This window comes from Clarias gariepinus, chromosome 18, assembly GCF_024256425.1.
Source record: "Clarias gariepinus isolate MV-2021 ecotype Netherlands chromosome 18, CGAR_prim_01v2, whole genome shotgun sequence".
Taxonomy (NCBI): domain Eukaryota; kingdom Metazoa; phylum Chordata; class Actinopteri; order Siluriformes; family Clariidae; genus Clarias; species Clarias gariepinus.
The window spans coordinates 7,842,412-7,859,417 of NC_071117.1; the positions used below are offsets into that span (position 1 = coordinate 7,842,412).

Genomic DNA, 17,006 nt, shown 5'->3' on the forward strand with positions numbered 1-17,006 from the left:
AGACCAGTGCGCTCTCTCACACAACTACAACGATGGTCGAACGATGAATGTGATGGCTGTAGCAGGCTGAAATTTGATGTGGCATCAGACTTTTACTCACAATAAACAGAAGAACTTTTTTTTTCAAAAAATTTTATTTTATTGATTTTTTTTTTTTTTTTATAAAAGTAGAACTAACTCTAACATTTGTATTGTTTCGGTTCATGTGCGTGGTGGAATTTCGAGTGGGCAATAATCCGGAGGAAAGAGGAAGCAAAAGTAACACTTTGGTGTGTGTTTGAGCATTTATGAAGGATGATATTATTAATTAATCAGGAGATATAAAGCTGTTGTGTTCAGGTAACTTGCGTTAAATATCATGAAAATGTTAGACAGCACCATGTCAGTGACCAAAATAAATCAGTCGCATTTCAAAGTAATTCGTGAAATGACCGTCAAGTGGTTTTTCAGTCACAGGATTTTTTTTTTTAAAGTAACTAGAGCTTAAGTCATAAAGAAGACAAAACAATGTGTTGTATCAAAGAAATACTACAGTGATGGTAATTTCTACATCCGAGTACTTTATACAGCAAACATGAAAAATCTAAACCAGAGTTATTGACATTTACTGTATAATAATGAGTTAAAAAATATTAAAAAATCTGTTCACTTGCTGACAATTTTCTCTGTACAATGAATTAACGGTTATATAGCCCATCCCTGTTTGTATCTGTTTATTGTTATTATTTTAAAATGTAACATTTAAAGACATCAAACTTTAAATATGGTAATAACTGGAAAGATAGACTTTTAAAATAGAACATTAAAATAACTAAAAAAATGTATTCTCTTACATTTGTGTAAATGTTTCATATGATTTTTTTCAGAAATTTTGTTTTACTAAATAATATTTATGCAAGAGCCTTTTATTTCTATTTATTCCGGGTTGTTGTTGTATTAGTGTTAATGTGTGTGCTTTACAATGTCAGACAACATTCATATAGAAATAATTCACTCCTCCCCACTTCCCCAGGTGTGAACATGTCTCAGCTGTTCTCACATCTGCATTCAGAGAACTAAAATGCACCCCTCCCCACTTAAAGATAACAAGTCAGCAAGTCAACTCCTGGGATGAGGTTTACTTTTAAAGCCCTCTTGGACCTAAGCCCTTTTTAAAAACCTGCAGTGCTTCAGGCCTTTTCTTAAATTTGTGTAGATTTCAAATCGTCTGAATTCTAAATTCTAAAATTGACATTGTTTTTAATCCGTTTAATGGAAGACATGGAGATTTCCATTTGAGATTTCTTAAACGGGACTAAGAAAAACGTATCTTGGTTAATTAATCCTCGCGCTTAGTTTTATTAATCCTTGCACTCAGTTTATGTTGAGTATTTAGTGTACACCATTTGTTCAGTTTGTATACCTATTATGTTACAACTAAATTATAACACTCAGAAAGACCTTTTATTTGGGTAAAGTGACTGATGTGCCTAATTTTTTTCAGCAGAGCCTCTGTTTCACTGAATAATCCACGACTTTTCATGAATATGTAAAACCTATTGACACCTGGAACAGGTGACAACAGGTTTTCCCCAAAACTCTTACTGATGTCTCAGATGTTCACAACTATAGATTTAGATTCCTCACATATCGGCGTGCATGCCCCGATTTCGCAAAAGTCAGCCCTTAGTACAGGAGTTTTTATTTGTGTTTGGTTGCATATCTGCAGCAGTACTGTTATTGATATTTAATTTACTCTCATTTTGCAAAAGGCAGTGTCTATTCATCGAGTATTTATACACCACTATAATACCAGTAATCCCACATTTTGTCTGCCCTGCAAAAGCCGCCACCTGTGACTAAAACAACAGAGTCATTTACATAAATCAGTGATTAATAGTTCATGATACATACATTTAAACAATTTATTCATGTTAAATGATGCAGTATGGTGAACCGTGGTGAACCGCACCACAAGATGTTATAATGTGTAAGAGCCCTAACAGGGGTTCGAGGGGGTCAATGAAATAGGAGTATGTAAGAGTGCTTATGATGCGCACAGGAAGACCTTTCCGTTTGGAGATAGCAGGGGATTATTAATTAAGAAACTTAAAAGAACACAAAATAAACTGAGTTCTGCCATCTACGCGATTCTCTCTTTCTCTCTCTCTCTTGGGGGCTTTGCCTCTGTCTCCAAACAGCAAACACACAGTTCAGATGCGTCGTGTTTATTTACTATCGCCGGTTCGTAAAGGATTTTGCCACAAACGCGCGTGCGAATATCCTGACGCATCTCGTATGTTCATCCTCAACACGGACGCAAGCGATGTAGGGCTGGGGGCTGTACTGTCTCAGGTTTCCGAGGGCAAAGAGCGTGCTATCGCCTACTTCAGCCACGCGTTGTCTGGACCGGAGAGGAATTACTGCATCACGTGGCGCGAGCTGCTAGCGGTCGTCGTGGCCCTTAAACATTTTGGGCTGTATTTATATGGGCAAGCCTTCTTGCTGCGGACCGATCACACTTCGTTAGTGTGGTTGCTTAGTTTTAAAGAGCCCGAGGGGCAGTTAGCGCGCTGGATCGAGCGGTTGCAGGACTACGATTTTACCGTTCAGCAAAGAGCAGGAAAACTGCATGCTAACGCTGATGCTTTTTCCCGCCGGCCGTGCAGCAACGAGCGTTGTCGGTACTGCGAGCGGGTGGAAGAGCGCGTGGGTGGTCGCAACGTTGAACACTCTCCAAACCCCGTGAATCAGAACATTCTCCCTGCGCAGTCCTCCAGAGCCCCCGTCGGTAATCAGCCGTCTGAGCCGGCGTGCAGCAGAGTAACTGCGTCGCCTAAACCACCGCCTGTAGTCATTTCGCCAGTGACACAGCTGGACTGTGACCAGCTAATTGCCAAGCAGGAGAAGGATCCGGCGTTGCAGCAGGTAGTAGGTTGGGTTAAAGCGGGACAGAGACCGGAATATACTGCGGTCGCTCACCTGGGCCTAGAGGTAAAAGCTCTCCACTCGCAGTTTAACCGAATAGCGTTGTGGGAGGGTTTACTCTACCGCCACTGGGAACAGCTGTGCGGCACTGGCGAATATTTATAGCTGCTGGTGCCGCGGACTCTGCGGGCACATGTGTTAGGGATGGTTCACGGGCATGCGGGACATGCTACAATATGATCAAGTGTTTAACTGTTGTTTTCATTTGTTTCTATGACCAGTAATAATCTTAATTATTATAATTATTATTATTAGCCCAACCATTTGACTATTTAAAAGTTGTATCACATTTTTTGCCCATTAAAGTAGTTGGTTGAAGTTAATGGTTTTTTCAATACCCCAACAATTAAAACACGCACACATGACTTTAAAACTTAAATTTATTCTTCCAAAACTAGTCAAAGGTAATACAGTAATTTGTATAAAACAGGTGAATACATGTTTTATTTTTGCTTTAAGGTCATTAAAATACCCAGATAACACCAGCTGCTTATCAGTCTCTATCTTTTAGCTCAACAGTAAAAGACCTGGGCGTGATATTAGACAGTAACTTGTCTTTTGAAAATCATATTTCCAATATCACAAAAACAGCCTTTTTCCATCTTAGAAATATTGCCAAACTTAGGAGTATCCTATCCGTATCTGATGCAGAAAAGCTAGTTCATGCATTCATGACCTCCAGACTGGACTATTGTAATGCATTACTAGGTGGTTGTCCTGCATCCTCAATAAACAAGCTACAGTTAGTCCAAAATGCAGCCGCCAGGGTTCTCACTAGATCCAGAAAATATGATCATATAACACCTATATTATCATCCCTGCACTGGCTAGCTATTCAATTTAGAATTAATTACAAAATAGTACTACTTACATACAAGGCTTTAAATGGTTTAGCTCCCTCATACCTAACCAGTCTTTTGATACGCTATAATCCACCACGTCCCTTAAGATCACAAAACTCCGGACTTCTGGTAATTCCCAGAATTTTAAAATCTACAAAAGGGGGCAGGGCATTTTCATATTTGGCTCCAAAGCTTTGGAATAGCCTTCCAGACACTGTTCGGGGAGCAGACACGGTTTCCCAATTCAAAAGTAGGCTCAAGACGCATCTCTTTAATCTGGCATACGCGTAACTCATCCCATAACCTCATACTCCAGTACACCTATCCTGAATGGCAACTACGCTAATTCTCTCCATCTTTTCTGTATTTTTTTACCCATCCTGAGACATCTGGAGATTGTGCCAGCTTCAGTAGACAAAGGCCAACCCTGCGAGGTTTCTAAGGCATCTTGAGAAGGACCTGCTCCAGCTAGATTCTGCTTTATGATGGCTGGAGCTACACATCCTGCTCCTGTGCTTCCAGTGATCCTGACCCCATCTGCCCTCTGCACCTACTGCTGAACTGAATCTACACAACTTCTGATATATTGAACTTTCACCTGCACAACACACTTGATGTTATTTCTATCTGTTATCACCCAGATGAGGATGGGTTCCCTGTTGAGTCTGGTTCCTCTCAAGGTTTCTTCCTATTGCCATCTCAGGGAGTTTTTCCTTGCCACTGTCGCCGTCACCCTTGGCTTGCTCATCAGAGACATTTCATTCATCATTCATTCATTTCATTATTATCTAGACACATTTTCCTCACACATACACACTTCCAAATATTTTCTTTTCTTTTCTTTTCTAAATATTTTCTTTTTTTTTTGTGAAGCTGCTTTGGGACAATGACCATTGTTAAAAGCGCTATATAAATAAAATTGAATTGAATTGAATTGAATTGGTCCTTTTATATAAAAATATAGATTTTAAAAACTATTAAAGATAAAACAGTTTAATTCTTTGTTTCCCCCAAAGTATCAGACGTTTTGCAATTGCAAATATAGACCTGACAAAACATCATTCTAAAGCTGTTGGACTGTGATTTCTTCTACAGCTCTCTCAACAGCTTGTTCAAGCTCCTCCAGTGGGTCCAAACGCCAACCGTCACACGTCTGACCCCCGAATCCTCCACAGCGGAGCTTTGCTTAAGGACAACAGGAGAATGTAGTAAAGACAAAGATATATAAACGTTACAGAATATCTAGTTGTGATAAAAATAAAATATATTAGTAAACCTACACCACAGTGTGTGTAAAATACTGTTTTGGGGAATTCTGGAATGTAAAAAAACTGCCTGTGCTAATGTTACCCATTGAACTTTGTTTGCGTTAACCACTGTCTGTCTGTATTATCGTCTGCATTAAATTAACAGAGAATTTACTTAATGCGCTTTTCATACCAATAAGATAAGCAATATAACACTCGTATATGAGCATTAGTTTATCTCTGAAACCAAACTATAACTTACAGAGTACTGAAGTCCCCCCCTCACACACACACATACACACACCTCCCCCCTCCCCTTAACTGATAAACACTTCAGAGTTTTTATCTAGGTCGTTTACTAAGCGCTCGCGCTACCGCGCAAACTTACGGCCAAATTAAGAAAAATATAAACCCGGTTATGAGCATTTACCTCGCAAGCTCCTGTACATCTATCCTCAGCTTGTGTCCTTCATGAACTGCATCACATCATATTCCAGTCACAGAAATAACCTGCAGATTAACTCTTACCCAAAGAATAAATAAATGCTGAATTTATCCAGACAACACGCGTTCAGACTCTAAAGGCATTTTCACAAACACTCTTCCTCGGGTAGTGCAGCTTTTGTAATAGGGACATTAATAGTATTTTCGAAGCTTTAGCATCTTTTTTGGTTAAAGAGGAGTGACACTAACAGTAAGCTGTAATGTTAACTCCAGACTTGGTAAACAGATCATTAAGTTATCTAAAGTTACATCTGACCGCTGCTGGTGCTGCCAGTAATTTTCAAAACTAAACTGGGAAATAAACTGTAAACTACACCAAACAAACTTTATATAATAAAACACCACTTACCGAGCATAGACCATTAAGCCGCCATCTTCATCTCTGTAGTGCAGTTTGGTAGCGTCAGTTCGGCGGGGGAGGGGGTGGGTTGTTAAAATCACGTGATTGCATCTCAGCTCAGCTAAATTGCTGGCTTGTGTGTTAACGTGTTCTTGAAAACGAAGCGCCATCTAGTGGTGGAACCAGGTAAATTAATAAATAGAGCTTGAATGGGCGTGTTTACTGTGAAATCTTGACACGCCTTTCTAAAAGGAAAAGAAGGGGGGGTTCACGGCGTGCATAGGGCAGCCGTACGCCATTTGCACAGTCGCGGCTATTTGGCGTGGCTCCATCTCTATATGCAACACAGCTGTTTAGTGCTCTCATCCCATGAATTCTCTTGGCATGTGTGAAAATGCTCTTCGTTTTACTATTAAGCATGAGTTCTACTGTTGTTTTGTTTTATTATTTTATTCCACAAAGCTATTAAGTGATCTCCCATCATGCTTATTCGGGATGTTTTCTCAACCACACTTCTTTCCTTGAAGATGATCGCTTATTACTATTATAGGATTTATAATGTGTTTTTATATCTTAACCAAATTGTAAAAGTTTCAGCAATCTCTTTAATTGTTTTCTTTGTTTGATGTAGTTTTAGTTACATCTTTGCCAAGAACACAGGATATGTCTTCTGACACATTTGTTTAACCTAAAAAGTAGTTTTACTTAAGTAAAAACAGAAGTCCTCCATTTACTGTACAATCTGTACATTAAAAGCTAAATAAGTTGCTGCTTATAAGAAATTAGCAGAAGTAACATAAGTATTATAAACATGTCCCAAGGTCATGGATTTTAAACTTTAATTTGGAAATTCTATTCAACCAAGAAATTTTAGCTTTAGTTTCCATTGCTCATAATTGGGTGAATGACGATCTCACATTCCTCCTGAACAGATCTGTAGAATTTAATTTCCTTTAGCTGCAGTAAATCACTGATGAATCTTCGAAGGAAGGAGCAGCAGACCTGCACAAAAACAAATATATATGAAAATATTCATCTAAATAAAGCAATATTAATGTGATTATATTAAGATATATTCAAGTTATATTAAAATGACCAAAGAATTGGCTTAGACATTCTGATTATACTGGTTTCTCTAACCTGTATGTAGCACCAGTGCGATTAAAGCTGACATTACTGTACTTATCATAATCCCCTTGGGTCTTTTTCACCACTCTTTCTCGCCGGTACTGGATATTAGAATACTGAACCTCCTCAGCAGCCCCTGAGTCAGCAGTTTGCCCTGCAGATCTTTCTACCATCCTGGAGTCACTCCAGTGCTGGATGACAGCATACTGAACATCATCTTGAGTGACCTGATCTGGATCATTTGCTGGATTGTTTGATGCAGGACTCAAGTTCACATTGCTGTAGGTATTTTCCTACAGAGGGGAATATATATCTTGCATATAATAAAAATAAAAAATCATCTCACTGTAAGAGAGTTTGGTGTCTTTGTGGTACACGTGTAGGTGGCTACATGATTAAATATTTTAATGCTTACTTGAATACAAAAGAATACATCCTGCAAAACACTGGCTTTAAAAAAAAATACTTTAACACAAAGAGCATTCTGTGGAGCACCCTGTAATGTCTGAAATTATATATATATATATATATATATATATATATATATATATATATATATATGGTAGTTTTTTTTGAAAATAGTGTTTTATTGCAATGTCAGTGGCTTCCTTAATAAATAGGTCTTTTAGGGTTATGTTCAGAAAGGACAACTTGCTATAAATATCTAAAACTTAAACTTGCAAGACTAAACCATTATACATGCTCCTTTTCTGTTTTTTTATTAAATTACAATCAAAGCACAAGTCTGTTGTCTTAACACAGGACCATTTCATAGTTCTATAGTTGACTTGCCTGATTTGACTTGGCATCTTCAGCTGCATCTCTCCTTCTTTTGCTCCTAAATTTAATAATAATAATGTTACAGTTCATGTTGAAAACATAAAGGTAGTCTCAATGACTTACTTATTGTCTATATCGTTGTATTCTGTGTACAGGTGTCGTGGGAGGCCTTAAATCCCTGAAGTGCTGACCATTTCATCACCATGACGGCATGTTAAAGTAATAAAAAATGTAAATGAATAAATGATGCAAACACTTACCTCATGTATAAAACGCCAAATAAACATCCATATACAGCCATGACTCCAAGAACTACATACAGAACCACACTCCTGTGCCCTGTGTGCAGACGAATATTACTCAGCTATTACTCATTCAATTTAATTAATACTACAAAGTGTAATTTGTTATAATAACTGTAATACCATTTGTAGTGAGAAACACTGCGTCAGCTCTCTGAGTCCCGTATTTATTCTGAGCCACACAGTAAAACCATCCACTGCTGTTGGAGCTCAATGTGAAGCTGTAACTCTGTCCAGATCCTACAGGTGAGCTTTTATTCACCTTATACCAGGTGTACAGCTTCACAGGTGGGTTAGCATCACTGCTGCAGGTCAGAGTCACTGAACTGTTCTCCACTATATCACCAGAAGGACTGATTGACACTGATACTCTTTTTGGAGAATCTAGAGACAGAAACAATATGCAAATGTTTTCTTTATTTTTTAATAACCAGACTATAAAAGCCATAATTACTTAAGCTAGCTAGTAAGTTAGCACAGGTAGCACAAAAAAAAAACACATGTAAAGTTCTCTAATGTGCAGTCATCCTTTCATGCTAATACACTTGCATGGTAATGTTTAAATTTTTTTGTGTGAAACGTCATATTAACTGATGACTTGTGTACAAGACTATAATTTAGAGCAATATACTATCATATCTGTGTTACTGTTAGTTACAGCTTCATGACTGATGGGATTCATTTTACATCTGGATTCAGCATGAACTTTTAGTGTTGTTAGTTTTAGATGTTTATAAACAAATCTGTACTTACACTGGACATCAAGAGTGACAGCAGGGGAACGATAACTTTCACCCTGTACAGCACAGCTGTAACTGCCTGCATCCCTCTGACTGACTGATTGCAGACGGAGAGGGTTAGAGGAGAAGACGAAGGGTAAAGGACGTCCAGTTTTGTACCAGGTGAATGTTGAAGTGACAGTCAGGCTGCAGGTGGTTTTACATGTGAGATTGACATCATCTCCCTCAACCACACTATCAGGAATCATCTCCACCTGAAGCTCTGTGAATGAGAGGAAAGAGGTTAAACATGTAGTGCAGACTGTGCGGATTACTGTCAGCTCTACTGTTATTATCTCTTATTGTTTAGCTTCTGAATCATAAATCCTTTTACAGATCAACTAGCAAAATGCAGTAAGGTAAAACCATGTCTAATGTTCATGATATTTAACTGTGTATTTTTATATCTTGCTGCTAAAGTGCTTTATTATTATTATTATTATTATTATTATTATTATAATTATTATTTGTAGTAAATGTAAATTGTGTCCACAGACGCTCATCTTTCTTTAGGGTAAATTGTTCATTCCAACTGTAAAGCACCGTGTAGTATGGGCTAGGAGGCCACTCATCTACACAGTTGTGTACAGAGTAATTATGAGCCAATTTACACCTGTATTAATTTATTAATAGATTTAGAATTTCTGTTTTTAAAGTGTCTTTGGCATCAGTTATTAACTTATAAGTAATTAACATTAGCAACTTTTGTATCCTTAAGTTATTTCAAATAATGTTAACAGTACAGCGCGGAAATATATTCTACAACAGGAGATGTACATGAGAAGATTTTTTTGAAGAGTGCCTAGAAGTGTCAGAAGTGCCTAGAAGTTCTCACACCAGCACTGTGTCTAAGTAGTACTGTAATCCCATAAGGCTGTTCTTATTAGTGTTTCAGAATGAAACAAAATAAAAAAAGTTTGATTTTGATCAGCTGTTCAAATTGGCTGAAAAACATTCACTTTGAAATTGTTTACATGAATATTTTACAAGTCATCTTAGCTGAAAAAATGGCATGTTTCATACCTTAGCGTTAACTCGCTAGACTACTTAAGCTAATGCTCACTCTCAACAAGCCCTTTATAGAGATGAATGTTTTCTTTAGAGACAATTTACTTCTTAAATGACAAATTCTACAATTGTTGTCAAATAAATTGGCTCACAATGAATAAAATAGTGTGTTATTTCAGCTGATGTATCTTACCTGTAAGAGACATTTTAACTCCATCTTTACCTTGATACTTTCCTCCAAGGGTTGTTATAAACCTGAAGTAGTATTTTCCTTGGTCCTGTTTTGTCACATTATTCAGTCCGAGATCGCAATCGCCCAGTGTGTCTCCGAGGTACTGAACCCTACTTTGGTACGTTGGGTCTAATGACAGATCAGGAGGCTCTTCACTTGTAACCAATTCTCTGCTCCAGAAAACTTTCTGAACTTTGTAACCATGTGGATGTGTGTAAGTGCAGCCCATGGTCACTGTCGTTCCTTTTAAAGCACAGATGTAGCTTGGTGTGTAATGCACACTCCACCCAGGCTGGGAGACAACAACTCCTGCAAAAGAGAAACATGTTGATAATGCAGACGCATGCAAGAAACTGACCAATGCCAAAATCTGCTATGTCCTGACTAAATTTACACAGTGAAAAGCTCCACAGGTCATACAGTGAAGACAACAGGAGAGAGGAAGAGAGAGAGAGAGAGATGCAGACAAAATAACCCAAAAAAACACTAATAACATAAATTGTATTCATCCATCCATTACCAGAAGTGAGCCATCCAGGTGCTATCAGGACGTAGTCAGCAACAAAACTCTGGCATTTAAACAATTCTCAATTGGTACTAAGAATCTCAAAGTACCACACCATTTCCAAAAGTTACCAAAAGCCTAAACCATTGACACAAGGCAGAATGAAACCCTAGAGATGTTTGTCAATGAAAACCCCGGTGGATCATCAGTTTTAAAAATACTCAGACTAGCCAGTCTGACACCAACACCCACCAGTCACCTTTCTTCATCATTGTGATGCTCGGTTTGAACCTCAGCTGATTCTCTTTCCCAATCAAAAGCCGTGGGTGGATAAAACCATCCACGACACTCTGAGATTTCGCACCACTGACTTTAATGCAAAACTTGCATTGGGTGACATGGACCCATACAAGGCTACATCATACAGTACAATGTTCGGAAAGCTGCAATGGAGGCAAAGCAGCGTTATGGGAGAAAACTAGAGTCACAGCTCTATCAGAGTGACTGCAGGAGCTGGTGGCAGCGATTAAGGACAATAACGGACTATAAAGCACCAACATCCAGGATGATGAATATGGACATGTCTCTGTCAGACAAATCAGTGCTTTTTAAAGAGTCCATAATTGTTCCTGTCCCAAAGAAACCCTATTCTGCTTCGCTCAAAAATTATTGCCTGGTAGCCCTGACTTCAGTTTCAGTCCTTCACATCACTTACCCATCTGAACATTAGAAAGGGGAATTACAGTAGAACCTTACCTGGAGCCTGGAGCATAATTCATTCCAGAAGCGGGCTTGTATTCCAAAACACTCGTAAACCAAATTAAATTGTCCCATAAGAAATAATGGAAACTTAAATTATTCGTTCCACAGCCCCAAAAAATAAATAAATAAAAATAATTAATAAATAATATAAAGTAAAAATAAAACAAATTAACCTGCACTTTACCTTAAAAAAAAAGTTTAAAAAATCCAGACAGATAAGTGTTTCCATTTATGCGCGCAGGCACACACAGAGACATTATCGGAAAGACTGTTTTGTCGGAAAAAATTAGCAAGGAACATCGCTAATGACACTCGTGTGAGTGCATACTAACGAAATCACTGCTGTAAAGTAAAACAATCTCCAGTGGATCTCCAATTTCCTAACTGGCAGACCACAGGCAGTAGGAATGGCCGGACATGTTTTAGCCTCCCTTACCACTGGAGCCTCTCAGGGTTGGATTCTGAGCCCACTGCTGTACTTATTGTACATGTATGACTGCGTGGCGACTGCCAACTTCACCACTATCATAAAGTATGCTGGCGACACCTTCAGAGTGGGCCTGATCACTGATAACATTGAGACCTACCTAGAGAAAATTGGAAATCTGAAAAAAGTAATTACCACCTCAGATGCTTAAGAGACTTTAGACTGCCCTCCATGGTGCTCAGGAACTTCCACTTCTGCACCATAAAGAGCACCCTGATGGGAAACTTCATGACCTGGTTCGGAAACAGCACGATGCAGGACAGACAGGCTTTACAAAGTTTGGTGCGATCAGCTTAATGCGTCATTCGCACAGAGCTGCCTGACCTGCACTCAATCTACATCAAGTGGTGCTAAACCAAGGCCAGGAAAATTATGAAGGACCTCAGCCACCCCAATTAAGGACTTTTTTTTAAGGACTGTTGCGTTTAGAAAAGAGATTCCACTCCCTGAAGAACACAGAGAGATTGACAAGGAGCTTGTTCCCACAGGTGATACAGTCTCTCAATCAGAACACCACACAGGACTAAACCATTTTTGCACATTACACATTATAGACATTTTCATTTGCACTTACTCTGGACATTTATGGACACTGCACATATTTTTTTTTCATTTTTGCTCATTGCTCATAAACAAATTCATGCATATTTGCACACTCCCCGGACATTTCTATAACCATAACTCAAATTTTTATTCTGTAGTTTTCTATATTTTCTATATTTGTACAGATTTCTTTTCCATATTTGTACAGCTAGGTTTTTCTTATATATTTTATATGTTGTTTTGTTCCATATTTATTTCCTATTAATAATATTTTTTTTTTCTTGGGCGGTCGTTTAAGCATTTCACTGCATATTGTACTTTGTATGAGTGCATATGTGACAAAAAAAAAATCATTTGAATTTAAACCTTGAACATGTCTACATGAGTAAATACATTGAGTTGCAGCAGTGTGATTAACTGATTAGATATTTGTGTTAATATGTAGTTAAAAATGTGTACCTAATTAAATAACGAGTAAGTGTGTATACATATGTTATGCATACATGTTATATATGATGATATTGTTAGGGCTGATTGGTATATGGCTGATCGCTGTATATATGTGTGTGTGTGTGTGTGTGTGTGTGTGTGTGTGTGTGTGTGTGTGTGTGTGTGTGTATCCTGTTTGTTCATATATTTATGAAAAACCAATCAGTGTATATTAACAAATTACCTGAATCCATGAGCAGAAACAGCAGGGAAAGGGGAGGGGTCAATCTGAGTGACATCATCAGTGCTTCCTGTGTAATCATCAGATGGAATATAGTTTTCAGTTTTAATGTCATAAAAACATCCTTAAATCTGCAGTGTGCAGTTACCTGCAGTTACAGTTACTATCCATTACCGCTGTGTGTTGTACAATTCAGTGTGTGAGGAATAACTTAATAACTCTGTGAGTAAATAACAGACCATTCTCTTATTAATATGAGATTATTAAACAGATACTCATTTTAGATTAGATTTAAAATCTAATTATGTGTACAGACTCTACACAAACTAAATAATCTGGATCTAGAAAAAGGCTTATGTTGCTCTGAGACAGTGATTTTAATAGAAATGTCATAAACACCAATTTATACTTATTGAAAAAAATGCATGATTTAGGTTTATAAGTAAATCAATAATTCCATTATGCAATTAAATAGTAAAAAAAAAAAAAATCTGCCCTTCTGACCTATTTAAGAGATGTCCATCTCCTGCATTCAGAGAAAACCACACGGAAACACCAGGAGCAGCTCTGAGGGTTTAAACTGTTAAAATGTGGGGCTTGTTAACTTTCACACACATACTGGCATGTGTCTTCCTCTTTCATTGCTGATGTAGGTCTTCCTTCTTCTACCTGTTAAAAAGTTGCGTGTGTGGGTGTTGTGTGTTTCTTTTGTGATTTATTCCACTTCCACGATAGGGTAAGAATACCAGTGTGTCTTTTCTTTTTTTAATTTCTTTTTAAGAGTAAACTGGTGATGTGTGATATTTAGTTATTTAGTATTGCTCCTCACATGTGCATCAACCACACTTTTTTTAGTAACAATATTACTGTATTGTATGAGATTATTAATTGTGTTAAAGCTCCTGCTTTTGTTCAGTGCTGATTCTGGATCAGTGTCCTCTCCTGTTTATATATATATAGACCAGAAAAACTGACCCCTGACCACTTCTCCTCTCACACTCACATAAAAGTCATGTTAACCAAATATAATAAAAAATGTTTATTATCATTACAACTGGCATTATACGAATGCATTATTTTGAAGTAAACATTAAAAAGAAAAATTGAACATAAAAAGTTTCTAACTCTAGTCATTGTGTGGATGAAGTCATTTTCTGTGTGGAGTATTTAGGAGGAAACAGGAAGGTTAGAGGTAGTAAGTAACATACTTTACTTTCTTACCGCAGAATCTTATTACATATGTATGATATATTTGGAGATACAGTACAGTATAAAACAGTAGGGTTTAAATAAACCCCAAATGCAAATGGTGTCTCATAAACATTTCTACTTCAGAATAAGGCGGTATTTTATGCTACTGAACTTTACCATAATGTTTATGTTTGTAGTATTAAGTTAATTAACCTGGTAAGGATTGTACGATGTATAAACACACCTACTTACTGTACACATATTATTGGTTAGAAGATGGCACAGTCACTGACACATCCACTTTTCTTATAAAGCTTTTGCCGCATACAGTATTTTGCTTTTGCAGCATACATTTTTCTCATTTGTGACTGCTGCAAACAGGAGATGTGATTCTGCAAGTCGCCAAGGCTAAACTAAATTTGTCTTATTTAAAAGCCTTACATGTCTGAACATGTCTCTTTGTTTGTTTGTTTGTTTGTTTGTTTAGGTAAGGAGACACACAGGCAAAGAGACACAATACAATTGTTTAGTACAATTGTTTTTTTTATTTTATTTTAATTAAATACAGATTCCTGACAAAGTCAAAAAGGCTTGATGCAATAAACAAAATAAGATAGTAGTTTTATGCATTTAAAAAGAAAAACGGGTCGGTGCTGACCCTAACACAAGAGGAAGGTTAAAGTGTGCGATTTGCAAGCAATCACAATACTGCATTTGCCACTCTTTGCCCATTGTCACATACAAATCTATATTCTATGGACCAATTACGAATTTTCACCTTCGTTTACCACTGTAAAGTTTGCTAATTTTTGTTCAGTGATTATGTATATGTAAAATTGTAAACTGTATTACAGCACTATTACTAGACTGGTTCAATTAAATAGAAATCAGCCAATAATGCATTTTCTTGTCCTACAGTCAAAATCCCTGACGACTCCATCCGCCGCTACAACATGGTTTTGGAGAAGATTAAAAAGGATCACATCAGCAAAGCTGAAGCTTATGCAAGGCTTGGGATAGATCGAAATACCATTGTGTACCAATGTCTAATTGCCGAACTTGCAGCCACTAACCCAGATCTGTTCCGCATGTTGAGGTCCACTTTTAAAAGGAAGGACAGCCTAAAAAGGTTTGTTGAAACTTGCAGGGTTTTTTTTTGTGAGCAGGAACTTACAGATTCACCTACCCTAAAGAAAAAAGGCAATGGATCCTTACTGGATTAAGTTATAAATTCTTCCTACAAGAACTAAGCTATGTTCTGTATGCTATGCGTTTGTGCCATTTATTCATTTGTTTATTTTTGTTTAGCATTAAATATTTCATGAGGAGTCTACAATATGGAGTTAATTATGTGCCAAAATTTAACAAACAAACACAATCTGCTTTGCAAAGAAAAAAACGACTTTCTCACAAATGCAGCGTTTTGCAAACAAACACAATCCGATTTGCAAAGAAAAAAATTCAACTTTCTCACAAATGCACCCTCCATATTTTCAACCTATTTTCTCACAAATGCAATGGAGCAACTTCCTCTTCCAAAACAGCAGATGGCGCTATCGGTTAATTTACTCTATTCTCCCGAGACCTCAAACAACGTGTTTATATGGTTTACCCTTATGTCCCATAGGAATATGAGTGGGGAACAGTTTTGAGGTGTCCATTATATATCCAGACAGCCAGACATATTAATAATCCACTATCTTTAGGATAGAGCCCTGTAGGGGAAAACAGTTATATTAAACCACAGCTGCATTTTAATTAACTATTGAATTATTAACTATAATTAGTGATCATATCTACATTTAAATAATCTGTGTCTGTAGTATAATCATACATTGTAGACAGCTGTTGCAGCGCAAGGTGTAGATACAGTAAAATGCAAGAATCATTGTATTAGACTGCATGAAATTTATGAAACTTTTTACAAGCAGGTTTGTAATAGAATTCTGTCTGTAATTCAGTATGTTTACTGTCCATTTATAGCTTTTTCCCCCCTTATAACTTTGTTGAAGATTATTTAAATGTAGATATGATCACTAATTATAAAAGATTTTGATGCATCATGTCGCATACGTCTGGTATGGATATAAAAAGCCAAACATGATGGCAGTTCTTTCAGCCTTCAATAGTTAATTAAAATGCAACTGTGGTTTGATATAACTGTATTATTCCCCTACAGGGCTCTATCCTAAAGATAGTGGATTGTTATTATGTCTGGCTGTCTGGATATATAATGGACACCTCAAAACTGTTCCCCACTCATATTCCTCTGGGACATAAGGGTAAACCATATAAACACATTGTTTGAGGTCTCGGGAGAATAGAGTAAATTGACCGATAGCGCCATCTGCTGTTTTGGAAGAGGAAGTTGCTCCATTGCATTTGTGAATAATAGGTCGGGTGCATTTGTGAGAAAATACCGTGGATGCATTTGTGAGAAAATACGGTGGGTGCATTTGTGAGAAAATACGGTGGGTGCATTTGTGAGAAAGTTGAATTTTTTTCTTTGCAAATTGGATTGTGTTTGTTTGCAAAACACTGCATTTGTGAGAAAGTCGTTTTTTTCTTTGCAAAGCAGATTGTGTTTGTTTGTTAAATTTTGGCACATAATTAACTCCATATCTACATCAGTAGCTTGAAGATGGCTCCTTACCTTAAAAATACTAAGCTGTTGTGTTCTGTTGTTGCCTTTTTTTCATTTTTTTTTTTTTCTAAAATT

The 17,006-nt window shown here is 37.2% G+C and overlaps 1 pseudogene; it reads right to left on the minus strand.

Moving 5' to 3' along the window:
- The window catches only part of LOC128507015 (sialoadhesin-like), a 191,344-nt pseudogene that overhangs the window by 101,676 nt on the left and 72,662 nt on the right, over nucleotides 1–17,006 (minus strand).